An 8,144-nucleotide genomic window follows, 5' to 3' on the forward strand; every position below is an offset into this window, starting at 1 on the left:
ATATTGTTTGACAATGAATTTAGTGTTTTATTTTATTGGTAATTTTTATTAGAGTAAAGGTTTTTTTTTTTTTGAGTGGTTAATTATTTACTTATTAAAACTAGTTATATTATTTTAAAGGTCAAGACAATTATGTTTAGTGACAAATCTATATGATTTTTTAGTCAAGTAGTAGTGTTATATTTTTTCCAAAATTTGTTTTGATTAGATTTGTAAATACTTTATATAAGTTTTGTTATTTTAATCTATAAATTTTCAGATTTGTATATAAATGTTTCATTTAAATCATAATTTTTAATTTAAAATAAAAATAAATAATTTTTTAAAAAATTTAAAATATAACTTTTAAGGGCACGCGAAGAGAGCCCTAAAAACCTTTTAGTTAAAGGCACTCAGCAGGATTCTTTAGGACACGCAGACATTCTTTTAGGGTATGCACCGCGAGCCCTAAAAGCATTCTTTCATGGCTCCCAAACATTCTTTTAGGGCACGCGGTGCGAGCTCTAAAATCATTCTTTTAGGGCACCCGGTGCGAGTCCTAAAAAACTAAGTTTTTAAGGCTCTCAAATAAAGGACTCGTGCCTCGTGAGCCCTATAAAGCCATTTTTGTAGTAGTGGTAGGTAGTGAGTTGGAAACGATATATTAATATTTGATAAATTATTTGATTGAATTAAAAGTAAATGTTGGTGGAGAAATTTGTTCTAAAAAATGTGGACTACCATGAGGTGAAATTTTGGGCATCGTATAAAACCCTATTCTCCTATATATCCTAAATTCTTACTCTAGATTTTAGATAGTTATATGGACTTTAAAACAACCTCTTTATTCATAATTCAAGAAATATGCCATAGAAAACATTTAAATGCGGTATCCTTTCTAATGATTAAAAATGTAAAATGAAAATTTAGAGTTTAAATACAACAATAAAACTAAAACCACATATGTTCATAAACATAAGATGTATCATAAAATTATACTCACCCCTACTTGGATAGCCTTTTTGATATGGACCACTACACTACTAGAAATATAGGTTTTTACTTCGGTTTTTATACTTAGCATAAGAAAAAGTTTCTTATTTCACTTTTGGATTTGATGGTAATTTTTTTTGGATATTACTTCAGTTTCTTAAAAAATGAAGTTCAAAATGCAATTTAACAAGGGCCACGTTTGGTTGCACAGACCCTTCATTTCGGTTTGGAGAGAATAAGGGTGTAAAAAAAGGGGCAAGCCAAATGTGCCCCTTATTAGTTTTTTGGGCCCTTTCTAATGCAATTTTTATATAAGAACCAAAGTGGAAAGTTTTTCATCCCTATGTGCATAGAAAGAGACGTTAGGGCCTCCATTGATGCCCAACTTGTACAGTATGCCCATTTTCTTGAATCAAACTTTTTTTTTTCAACATTATTTACAACTTTCCTTGATTAAAAACAAAAATATAACCTAGAAATTGTTCCATTGTAGTTTTTGAGAGGAAAAAAAGGGGTTTGACCATGGGTATTTTTTCCCATGGCTTCTTGATCTTTCTTGTTGGATTTTGACAAGATTTTTGTCATTTTAAGGTGTTTTTGAGCTTCAAAACAGTTTTGGATGGCTAAATCATTGTTTGGATGATAATTTTTTATTTTTCTATGTTTTTTTCAATTTTTTTTGTTCTCATATTATGTGTTGAATGTGTATAGGTGTTTGAGTTTTAAAATTGTGATAGAGGCTATTTCAATCACCAAAGAGTAGGTTTTATCCTACAAACTTTGTTTGAGTTATTTTTTTTTAAATATTTTTATATTATTCCAAATTTAATAATTAGTTTTAGTAATATTTTGTGAATTTTTCTAGTTATTTGTTTATTTTGTTATTTTATATAATGCGATAAAAGTTTGTTTGATTATAAATATATATATTAATATTAGTAAATTTTAAAAATTGTGACAAGGTGAATTTTCTTTTTCAATATTTAAAAAAATAATAGCTTGAAGATGATCAACGCATTCTTAATTAGCTTCTATAACTAGTTTGATCTATTTTTTTTATTTAGTAGTTTGATAATTATGTAGTTTACTAATTATGTATGTAATGTTTTTAGTAGGGTCGTCGATTGAGTGGTGACTTTATTTTTCATTTTGGGTTAATTGAAGAGTAATATTGGAGGTGAGTAATTTTTAATTTTATTTATATTACTACAATATTTATATATAAAGATAAGGTTAATTAGATCATGCATATTGGATTTAGTGAAAGTTATATTTGAAAATTAGTGAAGTAGGCACTGGAAAACTTGCGTGTTGCGGTGATATAAGTGTGGAATCATTTATGCTTGATTATTGTGTTTGTTTGTGTTGATTTTATATGTAATTATGAAATTGCAATATGCTATAGAAACAGAGGAAACTTTGCCGATTTTTTTTAATTTTATAAGACTTGAACCTAATAGTGCCTAAAGTTATCATGCATAAAGTATAACTCTTTAGATGATTGAATTGTTCTTGCAACTTATATAAGTTATTTTTCTAAATTATTAGGAATTTAATATTGCTATTATTATGGATAAATCATGGATGCTTGAGAAGAGATAAACACCACAATTTTAAGATGGATTCAATTTTTTTTTTAGAATTTTGTCTAAAGAATTGTAGTGATCCAGAAAGAATTTGTTGTCCTTGTATCGATTGTTGTAATGGAGTAAAGGAGAATATTACCATGATAAAGGACATGTATTTTTTTTGAGATTTTATAGAAGTTATACTATATGGTATTGGCATGGAGAATTATTATATGACGACCCACATCCATTAGGTAGGTGAGGTGTAGATGATTTTGAGAGTAATGGTTTTGTTAATCATCCTATAGAATTGCTTGATGAAGCACAAGAAGAGTTTGTTGATAATCCAGAAAAATTCGATAGTGTGGTAAGAGATGCAGATAAACCATTGTTCAATACGATGGTTTCTACGAGGATTAGCAGATTGTGTATTCTGTTGATTCTGTTATGAAGGTGCGGAGCTCGGAGTTGTAGTTCTGACAAAGCGACTGAGATTGGGTCGGTTACTCCTATGGGACATACTTTGCCTCCTTTTGATATTAACATCAGTTTTAAGAGTGGGTAATCGAGCCAGAACCTCCTCGATCTTCTTGTTAGCCCTAGTGAGATGGCTCCTTAATTGGGCATTTTTCATCTCAATGGCCGTCAGGTATCCTGGATTGGGATTTGGTGGGCGTGATGCTGAGCTCCCGGTATCATCTTGGCCCACATGTTGCTTTCCAGGACGTTGCTAAGCGTCTGGGCCTTTTCCAGTAGGCATGGCTGTATGATGTGCCTCTTGATCACTGGATTGTTCCATTTCATTATCATGCATAGACCGGGTGACCACATAATGAGTGTTGGATGAAACTTGCATAGGGGATTAAGCACTAATAAGCTCTCAATGAAAGCACCAATCTGTTGACGCAGTTTTTCACCAATAGTGGATTAAGAAATTCGACAACAGAGATATTAACACTTTCTTTCTAAAATGTAATAAATCAAATGAACAATACCTCAAAACAGTCACATTTTTACGTGGTTCAGTGGTTAAACTCCATCTAGTCAAGGAGACAATCTTATTAATCTATTTTGGGCTCTGGGAAATTGTTTCTTATAATTTTAGCAGGGTTTCTATATATCAAGAAGCAGTCATCCCTTTTCCTATCCATTCCCTTGCTATTTATAGAGGGTTTTCCTGAACAGTTTTGGGTAACCGTGTGCATAAATATGGTATATCCCCCATTTACATAGGGATATGATTTCCCATGGCATTTACATTCGTTAATAAATGTGTAACAAAATCCGGGCATTAATGAGCATATAAGGGATCTCCGAGTCTTGTGGGATCCTTCATTGTGCATCATGATCAGACTTCCGCGAGCTGAACACTTCCTTCGGTAATGACCCACTAATCTAGACTCTTGGACCATTATCGAACTATACATACAAATTCTTACTAAAACATACATTTGCGAAAATACCATAATTTATTATAAACTTGTAGAAACAAAGGTTACTTTCATAAAAATAAGTAGGATATGGGTACCCATTGTCTTTAAAAAAAAAATAACTTAAAGTAAAAAGAGTTACATAGAAAATGCGGAAAATACATCTAAAACCATAAAAAAACATAAACAAGACTACATCCTCGAATCGAATAACGCTCGGCCCCTTGACTCCATTCACCATCGATACACATTCTCTAAGCGTCACGAATCTTACTGCCTCTAAAGCTTATTTTCTTGCACATAAACAGAAAGGAATGAGCCTAATGCCCAGCAAGGAAAATCTAACACATAGTCATAAACATAGATTTCATAATAAACGTAAAGACATATCATAACACATAATACACTTATTATAATGGTCATTATTACTTGGGGTCCCATAGACTAAACAAGCTTATGCCCATGAGATTAGTGGGGTCCTACCAGCTAAATAGGCATATGCCCACAATCTTTTTGGGGTCTTGTTAGTCAAATAGGGCATAAGCCCAAGCCTACAACAAACACATGCATAACGTATTCATAACATATTCATAACATATCATAACATAACACATAAGATAACATAAACATAAACATATAGATTCTAGCCTATTTTCCTTACCAAAGTTACCGGGATATGATGGACTGAGTTGGGACTTTTGGAACACTCCTAAAACCATAATGAACAAGAGTGAGTCTAAAGAAGGAAAAGAGATGAAAAGGAATGGGAAGACTAAACCATTGAAAGTCACACTTACCAAACTTATGTGCTCAAGAACTTAGATTCCCTAACCAAAATGAAGATTAAGGTTAGAGATTGAGTAGAAGACTATGAGAAAGAAAATAACATAATACAGAAATGAACTAGAGTTTTGGTTACCTCAAAGACTTGCAAGACCAATCTACACCTCAACTGAAATACTATAGAATCTCACTTCCCAAAGTGTTTGATAAGCTTATGATGTTTAAGCTTATGATTTTCCCCAAACCAGGTGTTTACACTCTCATACTCACTTAACACTAGCAGCTTCAGAACTTAGAGCAAAAGGTGAGTAATGGCTGGGTACTAGGTCCTATTTATAGAGTTTGGGAATGAAAGTATCTTGATTTTACTTGAATAAAAATAATGGCTTTTTAGGTGAAAATCATTTGAATAATCGTTCAGCAGAGGCTGAAGACTCGTTCAAAAGATGCTGGACTGTTGAAGGAGTTTGAATGGCTGAAAGGAAAAGAATTCAAAAGTGTTTGAAAACATGCTGGTGGAGGCGATATATCGCCCCCTATAGGCGATATATCGCCTGGACCACTGTTCTCGAGGCGACCATGCATCGATTCGTGTTTTCCGTATCTACGTGCTGCGATATATCGCCCCCTATAGCTGCGATATATCGGCATACGCTGAATATTTAAACACGAATTTACACAATTTTAGCTAAGTTTGAATGGGGTAAACAACCTTGACTAAGCCCTCAACGTATTCAAAGCTGCTGACTGACCCTAAAACATTCAAACTTTACTCCATATTAAATTTAATCCTAAAAAATACTTAATCCTTAATCACCATTCATAACATGTGCTTAAAATCCTATTGGTTGATATCTAAACCTTATAGTATAATAAATATAATCCTTAATATCAGTCACATTAATCAAACCTTAGGTTAAACTTAATATTCTTAAACTATAGATTAAACTTAGAAAATCTATAAGTACTACTATGAGTGTCCAAATAATTCCCGGTCTGAACCAAAAATCCATAGTAACAAAGATAATGCTATAAATACTATCATACTATTATCTATCTTAGCTAAGTAAAGTTCTTGGACTCTACACCTTCGAGCTGGATATTGAGGAGCTAATGGAGCTTGACATGGGCCAAGTTCGGAGTAACTAGAAGATGAACTAGCCATCACGCATCTCGAACTAGGTTACTAGCGCAAAAGGCGACCTAGAGATTCTCTGACTGGATACTGCCAAGCTTAACTCGAACTATTGACACCAGGGTTAGCTAGATGTTCTGCCTATTGCTTTCTCCATGCACTTATCTGCCAATTGTACCTCGAACTAAGTGATTCAGTTCGTATTTATTTTTGGGGTACAATAAGTGCGAATTAGGGCATTTTAAACGATAGAAAAAGTGGAATTCCACATTCAAAATGCAAACAACTATATAAGCAACATTATGATGATTTTTGAAAGGGAACCTTAAGGACAGACTAAAAAAAACACTTTGTGGAGGGAAATGATTGAAGATATACTAGTTTTTATCGTTCTTCTTCTTCTTCTTCTTCTTCTTTTACTTTCTATTGTAGTGATGTCTATACTTAGTTTGATGGATTTGATTATGTTTATCATGAACTAATTTCTTATTAAAAGTGTAAATGGATTCTTCTTGAAACCTTATGACTATCTAATGCAGTTTTTATGAATTTCCTATCAATATTGTGAATTATTTGTCTTGTGTTTAATGCTTGTGAATGTTTAACCATCATTTGCATGATTGATATGATTTTAACCTAAGATCTGAGAAGTGAAGGATAAATATGCTATAGTCAAATAATCATAAATTTATATTGGACTAGAGTACCTATATGATTTGTGTAACTTAGGGATTGCGTGTTTAATGTTTGCAATATGTTAATTTACCACAAAGATGTAGGGGATTTGCTTATTGTATAGAGTTATAAGTCCAAGTAAGAATATAATTTACAGTTGTAATCTGCTATCGCAATAGAGATAGGAATTCCTAAATTCACATTGGAGAGGCATAGGTGGATTGTTGATGAAGTTAATAACTCTATATCTTTATCCATTGAATTAATATATTTATTATTGAGTTCTCTATTGTCCTAATTAATTGTTTATTTCTATTAGTTTAGCAAATTCTATATTCATTATTCATCAAATCAATTAGAAATAAAGATTGATTCTTGGTAATTAGTAACATTCCTCGTGGGAACGATAATCTTCTTGCTTGCGATTGCGTACATAATTTTCACAACAAGTTTTTGGCGTCGTTTCCGGTGATTGTATTATTAATATCAACATAGTTGATTTTTATTCTAACTTGGTTTTTTTTATTTATCATTATAATTTGGTTTGTGTCGTAATATTGTGCTTTCAGGAAACATTGGTATATGCGACGAAGTAGACAAAAGGAACTGATACCGATAGATCTTCAAATTGAGAGAACTTGCAGACAAAACTAAAGGATTAAGAAAAGGTTGGAGTTTGATATGGTAGAAAATCAGGGGAATGCAACAAACAATGCTGCTAATAATATTCCAAGGGAAGAAGCAGAGGTCACAGTGGAACTAAGACCAAGGATGCTTAGATATTATGTGCTTCCCACTGTCATGGGAGTGCATTCATGCATCAAACACCCAACAATTGTCGCTAATAACTTTGAGATCAAGACGAAAATTCTACAAATGGTGCAATCCACTATCCAATTTGGTGGGTTGCCTACTGAGGATCCCAACTTGCACATAGCCAATTTCCTAGAGATGTGTGCAGCTTTTAAGATGAACGGGGTGAGTGACAATGCAATATGGGTGAGACTTTTCCCATTTTCATTAAGAGACTGAGCAAGGAGTTGGTTAATTTCGCTGCAAGCCAATTCTATTACAACATGGGAGGAACTAGCCCAGGAGTTCTTTGTAACGTTTTTCCATCCAACAAAAGCTGCAAAGTTGAGAGGGGAAATTAATAATTTCTACCAAACTGAAGGAGAATTGCTTTATGATGCATGAGAGAGATTTAAAGACCTGTTAAGGAAGTGCCCTCATCATGGTATAGAGAAGAGGATGTTGGTTCACAATTTTTACAATGGTTTAAATGGCACTACTCGTACAATAATTGATGCAGCAGCAGTGGGTGCGTTCATGAGCAAGAGTGCTAATGAAGCATATGAATTATTGGAGGAAATGGCCATGAACAACTACTAGTGGCCTACTGAGAGGGGACATACAAAGAAGGTGGCTAGTATGATCGAATTAGATGTTATATCAATACTTACAGCTCAAGTGGCATCCTTAACGAAACAAGTACCAAGAAGCAACCTTCCATATCAATCCATGCAATTACATAATATATGTGAGGCATGTGGGGGTAACCATCCATTAAATTAGTGTCCT

General features: G+C 33.1%; 1 non-coding gene across 1 annotated transcript; it reads right to left on the reverse strand.

Moving 5' to 3' along the window:
* Positions 1–7,697: 7,697 nt before the first annotated feature.
* LOC133820787 (small nucleolar RNA R71) lies at positions 7,698–7,804 on the reverse strand. The gene has a single exon (XR_009887186.1). It is a non-coding gene; the product is annotated as a small nucleolar RNA R71 (small nucleolar RNA).
* Between the last annotated feature and the right edge of the window lie 340 nt (positions 7,805–8,144).

This window comes from Humulus lupulus, chromosome 2, assembly GCF_963169125.1.
Source record: "Humulus lupulus chromosome 2, drHumLupu1.1, whole genome shotgun sequence".
Taxonomy (NCBI): domain Eukaryota; kingdom Viridiplantae; phylum Streptophyta; class Magnoliopsida; order Rosales; family Cannabaceae; genus Humulus; species Humulus lupulus.